This window comes from Lissotriton vulgaris, chromosome 1_1, assembly GCF_964263255.1.
Source record: "Lissotriton vulgaris chromosome 1_1, aLisVul1.2, whole genome shotgun sequence".
In the NCBI taxonomy this organism is placed as follows: domain Eukaryota; kingdom Metazoa; phylum Chordata; class Amphibia; order Caudata; family Salamandridae; genus Lissotriton; species Lissotriton vulgaris.
In genome coordinates this window covers 77,059,461-77,068,533 of record NC_141685.1, presented here as the reverse complement: position 1 = coordinate 77,068,533, position 9,073 = coordinate 77,059,461, and the positions used below count along the sequence as shown (strand labels likewise).

The 9,073-nt window shown below is 43.3% G+C and overlaps 1 long non-coding RNA gene across 1 annotated transcript; it reads left to right on the top strand.

Moving 5' to 3' along the window:
- The first annotated feature begins 1,940 nt into the window (after positions 1 to 1,940).
- On the top strand, positions 1,941 to 8,625 carry LOC147737395 (uncharacterized). Its single transcript, XR_015297273.1, has 3 exons — positions 1,941 to 2,002; positions 3,078 to 3,195; positions 8,436 to 8,625. It is a non-coding gene; the product is annotated as an uncharacterized LOC147737395 (long non-coding RNA).
- The last annotated feature ends 448 nt before the right edge of the window (positions 8,626 to 9,073 follow it).

Below are 9,073 nucleotides of genomic sequence, written 5' to 3'. Positions count from 1 at the left end.
CATGTCGAAGACGCGTGGTTGCCACTCGGAACACCCAACACTTTTGAAGGGGTATTAGAGTCAGGTCCTGGTACAAAGCTATGGAGTCGCCCTGATATCTTAGTGGTTGCTTGTCCCTGGCAGCACATAGTATACACTCTTTTAGTTGGAAGTCTGGAATGTAAGCCAAAATATCCGGTGGGGGCGCCCAGTATGCTCCTGAAGAGACCCTGCAGGTGTTGTGTGATGTCTGGTCCTTCTTCTTCAGGAGGAACTCCCTTAATGCGGATGTTGTTTCGCCAAGACCGGTTCTCCAGGTCTTCTGTGTTTGCCTGGAGATCGCTATGTGGAGCCTTGAGCCGGAGTATCCCTTTCTGTAGATGCTCCACCTCCTCTTCCCGGGCTTGCTCCTGATCCTCGAAGGAGGCCACATGGTCCCCAATGGCATCGACGTCTCGCCTTATCATAAGGCGGGACGTTGATGCCCGTTTGGGAACGTGTGGCCTCTATTGGTTATCTCCTTCATCTCCCCCGCTATTTCCCTTTTCAGGGTCTGCAAGTCGCCGCGTAATGCACTGAATAGCGACTCTAAAAAGGCGTGGGTAACTGGGGCTTCAGAGGTGTCTGCATCTTGGCTGATTTGTGTCATTGGGGAGAGCCTCCCTACTCCTCTGCCGGTCATCAGGAGCTTGGTCAGCATCTTTTTTAGATTCTGATCCTTCTTGCTTCGCGCTGAGGACATAGCTGCTATATCTCACCACACCACCAGACCGGCCTGCCTTGTCGTGCGGGTCCCAGGCCAGCCCCAGGGGATGGCTGTCATCGGGTTGTCCTCCCGCTGAGCTCCACTACGCTGTTGCATGATGGTGAGGGCCAGAGTTGTCACTCCCTTTCAGTCTCGTCCGGGCCTTGCTGCCTTCAACCGTCTGCTATTGCCCTGCTGGGCATCTGCTGCTTGTTCTCAATACTCTAAGCACTTTGCGCCCGAACCTGCTGTGAATCCCCCTGTAGGCCAGCAGCCCTATCTGAGCCTGGAGCACTAGATGTCTTTTTGGACCACTGCGTCTAATTCCTGCACTATGTGCTTGCACGCCATGGCCTCCGGTTTCCACTGACTTGGCAGTCAGCTCCAGAGAGACTAATCCATGCCCGGGCCCCTCCTCCATTGGCACCTTGTGATTCTTACAGCGTTACAGTTCATATCTCATTCCCCTTATTGGATTTTGTCATTTTAGTGTCATTTTGTTCAATACATTTTACTTTAATTTTTCTATTTCGGTCTGGGTTTTTTATTGTTTTGCATTTTTACTTTTACTTTTTTGGTTTCTGCATAAATATTTTACATTTTACCTTAAGTTAAGCCTGCCTGTTTGGTGCTTAGGTACCAGGGGGTTGATCCTAGGTTAATTGAATGGCTTTGAAAGTTCACTCTGACAACGGTTGTGAATGTTCCTCATCTACCGCAAATAATAATTCAGTTTCTTACAGAAACTATCTGAAATTATCTGCAAAACAGGCAGTTGATAACCTACCAGGGTTCAAGCACCCTGTGGACAAATTGGAATATGGGACGAGTATTGTGTGGCAATAGAACCTCAAAAATATTCAGCTTGGAGATGAACCAAGAATCACGCTTGAATGTCACACCCTTTTAAAACAAGGTAGTCAGGAAAGTGTGGTGAATACATTGCAGCTCTTTGCATTTTGGCAGCCCCAAGCAAATTTGAGAACAGAGTGGATGTATGTAGCAGAGACAAGTCTGTTCACTCAGTGTGAGTGGCGATATCCGCTTTGCTGATCTGCCTGAAGTTATGATGCTGCTGACAGTAGCGTGTCTGCTAAAAGCGATGGCGTGACTGGTGGAACTATAAAGCCAAATAAGAGAAAGTTATCTTCCAACACCACAGTCTTCGTGACTGAGACCAGTGACACTGAAGACTCTGAGATTCACATCAGTATTTTCTCCTTTCAGAGCGTTATTGCAGTAGATGGAGTGAAACCAAGAAGTAAGCACATTACTAAGGTACCAACAAAGTTTAATATTGTCCATTTGTATCAACTGTTTCTCTTTTGCAGCATTTGGAAATGCATTTTCTAGTTTTGTTGCTTTTTGGTTAGTTTTTTATTGTAGGCTGTTATCTTCGGTTTAAAGGGAAAGATGTTGTAGTGTGTGACCTTAATGCTGCAGTTTGCATTTCATTACCATCATTTACTTATCCTGGAAAATGTCTAGGGTGGAGGAGGTTTCCTGTTCAAGAGTTCTTTCTTCAGCTTCTGGGCAGTTGTTGCTCTGTGGTGATCTGTGGTCCTGTTTGTCTGCTCTTCTCATAGTAGCTCCTATCAGAGCTTCATCCATCCACCAAAGAAAATAAGATGCCAGGCATCACCCAGCACACAACACAGACTACGATGGGCTACATCTATCTGCTCGGCACAGTTAGAGCGGGATAAAGTTCTCCGGACCCATCATGCTGTGAATGTAACCTAAGGACTTAAGATGAAATGTAAAGCTTACCTCCTTCCTGAGTGGCTCCAGACTGCTGTGTGCAGACTCGATAGCTGGCAGCCCCCTGGAGTATGTATGTATAAATCCGATTATGTTGGAAGTAACCTGGGTGCTTGATAGTTTTCCAGAAACTCATGTTCTTGATTGTTCATGTTTGTCAGTAGTTAATGAAACCCGCCCAGGCATTTTGTCACTTCAGTTGAAAGAAGCTGCAATAAAAGTTGCTTTGTTTTTGCAAAAAAATATGAATGGCCAACGAGCCTCTGTAGGTCAAAGAATGGAAGGGCTGGGGAACTGTCAGTCATCTCACTGCTAAGCAGAGCCATGTTCTGCTTCATCCCCCGTCAGGCCTCTTTGACCAACATCGCTTAGAACACTGGGACTTTAGAGCCCATCCTTTTAATGAGAAAAACAAAACTACAAGTCCCATAAGCAATAGTGGTGGAAGGTGTCACACATGACCTGGGGCAACGTCCGATTCAGCACATCCAGTTCAATTTTTTAAGTATTTGAGACACTATTGAATTTATAACCTTTATTTTTTATGGTCACGAGTCACCAGAATACTAAAAACTTTTCTTTTATTTTCAAGGTCAATTAAGTTATGGTCACAAGCTTGGAAGCTCCGTTCATTCTTCAGTATTTGTCATTGATCTCCACGTGTGGCTGGTTTCGGTCTGCCCCTGCTTCGTTCCTGATAACTCTCACAGGTAAGGAGCTTTTAGCAGCAACATGATAACCCCATACTCGTCTGTAAGAAGTGCGCTCGGAGGCAGGTATCGGATCATTTTTGTGAAACAAGCAAGCACCAATATCTGCTATCTACATTTGTTAAAATAAAACAGTAAATTGACAGTATACTGTTCCAGAGGTTTAGTCCCAGTGACATTATCTGTAACTGAACGCAGACACCCTAGGAAGCAAGTGCTTTTAAGACAAGTTGCGTTCACTCACCTGAAGGTGACATGCTTCATCATTGGGCTATACTCCTCACCAGGCCGGCGCTACAATGCCTGGCGGGCAGCACAAGAGGGCATTTTGTCGCAGATCTTTTATTAAGTACGCCGGATGAGCATAGTAGGACGGAAGATGTTGTCATAAGATGTGAGATTGGTGAAGTCTGAATATAAGATCAACTATCGACCAGTTGCCACAAAATAGTTCATGTGATCTTCCTGGTCCATGTTGAGAATAAAAACAGTGGCAGAGAAATTGAGGAACTAATGGCCCCTATCACTGTGTGAAAGTGTCGATTACCTATGGACCTGCTGGTAAGCTAGGGTCTGTACTTCAGGTCAACTTTGTTCATGCCCTGTGTAGTCATGGAGCAATCTGTTGGCATTTCATCAGGACCAAATATGGGAAAATGGCTAAATGTGACCTAATCTTCTCCACAGCGTGAGGAGCTCTGTAACTCAAAGCCCTGCACCGTGCATAGGTGATAAGGTGTCTATTAACATCTTATTACCACAGGTGAGCACTGTCTAACAGAGTGCACTAGTTACGGTAACCCTCTTAAAATTCAGGACATACTGACTTATCCAATAGCGAGGACGCCGCATCAGAGGGCAACTGGTTTGAAAAGCACATGCTTCCTAGGGTGTTCAGTTAGAGATAATGTCTGTGGGACTGAACCTCCAGAACAGTATACTGTGAGTTGATTTATATGAAGAATGTGTATACTGGACTGTCATTTTCCTCGTCATCGCTTATGATATGTAAAATAAAACACAACACACCTGGAGGCCAATAAATCTATCATACATTTAATGCAAAAAATAGCAAAAGGCCAAGCAAACTAACACGTGACCATTGTCTTTCCAATGGACGAGAGCATCCACCCTAAAGCAAGTTGGAGTATATAATGCTAATGCTCCCCATGTATTTTTATACACTTTTCTCCTAATACAAGTCAATGAAACATGAAAATGTGATAGAAACAGTTACTGAAACAACACTAATGAGTAGGAGGCAGGATCTTTTCTCGAGAGGAATGTGAGGAGTCCGTGAGGTGAAGATGAAAGATACACAGACAAGCTGCAGAGTTCACTGTTTCTGGAAATAACACTTCTGTTTGTCAATATTCAATTTACTACAAGATGCAGGAAAGTGTGCAGATGGACATCACTAAATAAAATGGTTCTGGGCCCTAATAGAATCATATAACTTTGCAGGCATATTAAGGCGAACAGACCCATCAAATTAATATAAGAATATTGTAAATTGGTAATGTTATATATCAATGCACGTTGTGACAGTGATGTGTATGATGTGTAAACAATTATCGATATTAAAGAAGCCAGTATATCCAGCTATGCTTTCTCAATTCGTTCTTCCTAGAGGCCACCACTGCTGCTAGCCAGCTGCATTCAGCAGTGCCTCCTGTGACCTGGACTCCTGTATTTAATCAATACCAAATGTTGTCAATGCTACTAGCCAACTCCGGTCACTGGTGCCACTCGCACCCCACCACCATTGGGCCTGTTATTTTTTTAGCTAGCTCCAATCAGTAGTGGCCCCTTGGACCTGTATGTAAGCCTACTAGCCAGCGTTGTTGCTAGCCAGCTCCAGTCACCAGTAGCCTGTCACATATTATCCTCAATAGGATCAATGCCCAAGGCCTGTGCAGCTGCTAACCTGCTCTAGTCAGTAGTGAACTCCCAGATCTGTTATTCTGCATATAATCAGCAAGGCTTCGGACCTAAATACACTCACCCCACATCCTTATGGTATATTAGCAATGTAATTTATTTACATCATACGGTAGGTGCCGCAATATATCACATGATCCCAAAAACAAAGAAAATCAAAATTTGTCTAACCGTTCAGCGCTCCACCTTATCAAAAATGACCAAATCACACCAAGCACTATAGCCTGCCACATCACATGGCACACTCAGCCACAACATGACAAGATGCCATGGCAGGGATTTGGGGCCATTAATCCTCTGTTCGAGGCATGTATGATGTAGATGCACATGCTTTGCATACTCCTGCCATCTTGTGTTGGGTCCGGATGTTTGCAAGTTGTTTCATTATTACCCTTAGATTAATATTCCGTCGTAAACATTACCTGCACCACATACCAAATCTCTATTTGTTTCATCCCCTCTGATACTCTCCCTCTTTGCTCTATTTGTTTCCAATTGTGATGGCTTATTTTCCACCTGTTTATTACTTTCCTCCACTTGCAGCATTTCAAAGGACTGAATTTTCCCATCCTCTATCATTTTTCTACTATCAGCTTGCTTGTTTAGGCATTTATTTTTCATAACTGCTTGTACCTTCGATAGATCCTTATTAAATAGAGGTTAAAAGGGATTTGTTGGAGACATTTGTTTACCCTCACCTTCACAATATGATCTTTGGTCATGGTTATTTCCAGTGTTCAATCTCACTATATCTGATGCATTTGTATTTTAAATACTTTCGGAAGCTTTATTTCTTGCTTTCCGTTATTTTTTCCTCTCTCTTTTTGATAGATGGACTTCCGGAGCTACATCTGTCATTGTGGATTATGTCGAGCATAGGTTTATCACTTCTTGATCTTTTGTTTTATCATCTACTTTTTCTTTAACAACAACAGTATTGTCTTTACATTTTATTGTACCTTTAGAGGGGCAGTCGGCCTTGATGGGTTGAATTCCCACATTAGGAAAATTCACTTTTACATCGTCAATTATTGTTTTTTAAATATCTGGAATGGTAGCCAGTTTGTTAATTAGTGGGGCACAACTACACTCTGCATACGTAGATATTGGCTGAGATTCTGCCCTTACTATTAGATTATTTTGCGTTGTTATCTTCTGCTCAATTCCGGTAACAGAGGATGCCGTAGCACTCAAGAGATCTATTTGGACCTCCTTTTTGTTGGACTGATATGTTAAAGCTTCCAGAGTTAATTGCGAGGTTTTGAAGAATAAATCCCAAATTGCTTCTGAGTACCTGGGCTATGGTGTTGCCCATTTATGAATGATACTTCCTTATACATCTCTTTTTGTGGTCCTTGAAAATCATGTCCTCGTCACAAGAATTAATGAATTGTGGACTACTATTCAAAACGTCTTTTTGATATGGAGTACTCCAACGCTGCAGAGTTTCTGGGTTGCTGTTGTATTGGTCCTTATTAATTTGAGATCCGTTATTTTGATTACATTTCGGCTGGTCCTGTTTTTTAACTGAATTTATTTTAGACCGAGTAAGATCCGATTTCAGTGGGGAATTGGCGTCCTTTATGATTTTCACCTCACCATTTAGTTCATTTGGAGCTTCTTGCTCAGATTGACAAGACCAAAGGGTGCTTTGATAGGACAAAAACACCACCAAATACCTCCAAGGGAAAACACCCCCAAAGCACACCTTGGTACAGAATCCGCCGGTACTGCTGGTTACTTAATTAATTCATTAATTAACCGATTGGTTAATATCCGGGCTCTGGGTAGGGCTGTAGTCTAGGCATGCAGAGTAATTCAGGGTTCGAGTGGTGCTTTAAGTCTATTGTAACTTTGCCCTTTGCATAATTTCTCAGATTTTGTATTACAGACGTATTACAGACTCCAATGGCTCAGCGACTTACGGACCGATTAACTTTAGCTACCCACCACACACCACAAACCTCTTGCCACTTGTCACTCACCACTCACTGTTCATTGCTTGTTCGTTGCTATTCATCGCTGACAAGAGTACAAGGGAGAATGCTGGATATCGTTCAGGAGCAAGAGCGGGATCCAGAGCCAGTCCCACTGCCGAAGGCAGATGCAGGCACTTCACTCCATTCCTCTGCTCAGCTCTGCTCAATGCTTAGTAAATACGTTAAATCAGGCGTCAGGCCAAGGCTCCTCTGTGCCCTCTGTGCTCCTCTGTTCTCCTCTGTGCCTCTGTGCCCTGCTGCAGCCGCCGCACCAGCAGCACCGCAGGCCAAGGCTCCTTTGACCCCTGCAGCGGTCGCCGAACGAGCAGCACTAGCAGCGCCTTAGCACCGCAGTGCGGGCAGCGGCCGTTCCTGTCCCCACAGCAGATCCTAGAACTTAAAGCGCCCGTATAACAGGACATGGGTGAAGCGGGAGAAACCTTCGGGAGCAGGAACTGGTCACAAAACAAACCCGGGCAGTCGTCCCAGGCTCCGCTCCGCTTGCTCGTCAAATCCTCCTCGGCTCGGCCCCTCAGCTCTACTCGGTACGCTCTGCACTCAATGCCGAATCACAGCCCGACAATGACTGTGAACACCAACAGAGGGAAGAATTGTGTGTTTCCCCCAGTTAGTAAAAAAACAGCATAAGTCTTGGCTGCTTCTGCTGCACCCAGAGTCTTGTGCGTCTTTTCAGTCTAATTTTTCTTTCTGGAAAAAATGGTGTCCTGGTTTTCTGCACACAGTAAATCCAGGTGCAGAAAAACCTAACAACTGATAATCAGGTGGAATAAAATGAAAACATGAAAGTACGCCTTAATTTCATTGCCCTTGATTCATACTCTGGACCATAGTTGAGGGATAGGTCTAGGCATAGTCCTCGCAGCACACAATAGATTTGCTTGAGGCAGAGGCCAAAACTCAAGTCAGGATACCAGATACAAGTAGGTCGTAACTCAGGGCAGGGGAAAACACCTGTTGTCTGTGGAGGAGTCATTCCTGTCCCAGAAATCTACATTACAAATTAATTAATAGTATATATTTTTTTTAAATCTGTTTGGTGCCAGTGCATATGACTTTAATATCTGCCTTTGGGATTCTATGTTACAAGTTCATAGGGTGCATGTATCCTTTGTGAGCTTAATAAAATGTTGAAAATTCTGCAAATCATCACTCCTACATCCAAGTACTCTCAGGCTTCAATTCTACACTCTTCTCAGTCTGAAAAACAGCTCAACATTTTCAAAATTCTGCAGTGATTTGGCTTGTAAATTATATTTTTCAAAATCCAAATGTATTAACTATTTCATTTTAACACTATAGGTGATTGAAATTACGGACGAAGAAAGCAAGATTTAGCCCTAAGCAACTGAATGTCAGTGCCATAAGAAGGATTATTTTGAAAATCTGAAGGACATCCAGCATTCTCCGTTTAAACAATTCCCAAAAATCTAGGTGTGGCGAGGAAAGTACTATACCTGTAAGTGAAGTCTCTAATTTTGCATTTCATTAACCCAGAGCAAAGCCATATCTGTGCACACAGCATCAGAAATAATGTAGAAAGACCATTTCCGCATCCTCATCTGAAATATTATCAGAAAGACAAATTGCCTCAGCATGACAGAATAACGTTCATCTAAAGCATCATGTAATTCTAGAGAGGAAGTACACACTGCATGAAAGAAAGTTACAACTAAAGGTTTCTTCTGGATACCATCAAAGAAAAGACATGGAAGAAAACTCCGAAGCTGACACGTTAACAACCAAAAGTTTGGATAATCACCCTTGTTCAATAACCGTTTTTAACCAGTTACGCAAGTAAATATAACACCACGACCCACTCTGCTCACTCTTGGGAAAACCTTACAAATTCACCACTTTATTGTGTTCATGACCATCTCAGATTGTATCCTTTTTATTGTGTACTGTTCTGCAATTCTATGCAAATCGCCTCAACATTA